Raw genomic sequence first — 2087 nt, 5'->3', positions numbered from 1 at the left:
ATTTTTATAGTCTTGTCGAGCTAAACCGATCATGAACAACTGGAAAAATGAAGTAAATTCATTGATCATAAAGTGTGAGATTTTTGGAAATCACAATTTAATTATTTGAATTATTTACTGATGTTAATGCATTGCCACTCCTATAGTTTCTGTAAATAAAAAGTTTAAAACGACCAGCTTTGTTATTACAGCAAAAATATCAGAGGTGCAGAAACGTATTTTTCCTGTGATTAGAGACTCTAATTATGAGCAGAATCGCATTAATCGCATTATAAAGACGCATGAAAACAAAACACAGGTGATTTGTGATATCTCACCACTGATGCAGCTCTCTAATAACCACAAACACAAACCGCATCGATTTCAGCAATACTTTATTCCAAAATAAAAATCACATCAATTGCATTTATCGCTCTTTTGTCGCTGGTTCAATCCCTTCTCATTACACACGCTAAAAACACCACGACCTCTCAGGGTCAAATATAAGAAAGGTCAAAGGTCAAGGCAAAGGGGTTTCTACTGCAGAGCTTCTGTGGGAATCAAACTGAAGCGCCGCTGTGTTTCTGCTCCAACAAACAAGCTGCTGTTTTACAAAGTTACCAAAAGCCCTTAAAATAGTGGTTAACTTTCTTTTTTTTTTTTTTTACTCATTTTTTGCCGTTTTGCATTTATAATGCAGGATCAGTTAGTGCCAAAAACACAACAAAAACTAACAAGTGAACAAGCATTGCAATAAAAACATGCTTATGATTCAAGTACAAACGAGTTTCAATTCAGTTTGTTGAGTTTGAAGAGCAAAATCAAAATTAAAGGGAAAAAATCCTTTTAATTTGGACCTGGACGCGTTTCTGTGAGATTCACACTGGACCATAAATAAACCCAAGTGGCAGAAATTAATATTTTCAGACATTTTAAGGCAAATATTTTTTTTGTTTGCGAGTCCATCATCTCAGCGCGGGTTTGGTTTGACGAGGCTGAAGCTGATGGCTTGATGATGAAGATCTCGGCAGAGGTCGGAGGTCGCGTGTTGGTTCTCAGCTGATGAGATTATTCCTAAACAACACAAACACAAATCACATCAAACAGACGTTTCAGTTCTTCAGAGCTTTTGGGAAGATTTTCACACAAAACACGTCCGGATCATGTTCCACCTCAGGGAAAAAAATAACAATAAAAATAAATACAATTATTAATTAATAATAAAATAATATTTTGCATGAAGAAAATGAGGACTATTTTTTTTTTTGCATTGTGATATTGTTCATGATATTGCAATTAGACACATGTAACCCGAAAATATCATTAATAAAATTATTTTTAATTTTATTTTGCACCTTTTGTAACAATACAGGTCTTTACCGTCACTTTTTATCAATTTTACACATCCTTGATGAATAAAAGTATTAAGTAAAAGAAAAACATTTACAGACACAAACTTCTGAACGGTAGTGTAAATTGTTACAAAAGATTTCTATTTTAAGTAAATGCTGACTTTTTTATTTTTTTAAAACTTTTTTTCATCAAAGAATCTTGAAAAAGTATCACAGGTTCCAAAAAAATATGAAGCAGCAAAAACCGGTTTCTAACATCCATAATAAATGAGCGTATTAGAATGATTTCTGAAGATCATGTGACACTGAAGACTGGAGTAATGATGCTGAAAATACAGCTTTGATCACAGAAATACATTACAGTTTAACACATATTCACATAGAAAACAGCTGTTTTAGATTCTAATAATATTTCAGTGTTTTTCTGTATTTTTGATCAAATAAATGCAGCCTTGGTGAGCAGAAGAGACTTCTTTAAAACACGAAAATTCTTACAGATCCCAAACTTTTGAAAAGCAGTGTGTATATATGTACACACTCACTCACTCACTCACTCACTCACTCACACACACACACTCACTCACTCACTCACTCACTCACTCACTCACTCACTCACTCACTCACTCACTCACTCACTCACTCACTCACTCACTCACTCACTCACTCACTCACTCACTCACTCACTCACTCACTCACTCACTCACTCACTCACTCACTCACTCACTCACTCACTCACTCACTCACTCACTCACTCAC

At 34.6% G+C, this 2087-nt stretch overlaps 1 protein-coding gene across 1 annotated transcript in view; it reads right to left on the bottom strand.

Annotated features, from left to right (window-relative positions):
* Positions 1–357: 357 nt before the first annotated feature.
* LOC107750217 (band 4.1-like protein 3) overlaps positions 358–2087 on the bottom strand; it is a gene marked incomplete at its 5' end in the record, with an annotated part of 25325 nt that continues 23595 nt past the window's right edge. Inside the window, one exon of the mRNA XM_016565500.1 lies at positions 358–1053. The remainder of the gene's footprint in view (positions 1054–2087) is intronic.

Source organism: Sinocyclocheilus rhinocerous, unplaced genomic scaffold (genome assembly GCF_001515625.1).
Source record: "Sinocyclocheilus rhinocerous isolate Xijiao unplaced genomic scaffold, SAMN03320098_v1.1 scaffold242, whole genome shotgun sequence".
NCBI classification, from domain to species: Eukaryota; Metazoa; Chordata; class Actinopteri; order Cypriniformes; family Cyprinidae; genus Sinocyclocheilus; species Sinocyclocheilus rhinocerous.
Note: the sequence above shows the minus strand (reverse complement) of the source record. Positions and strands in the feature narration are given on the sequence as shown.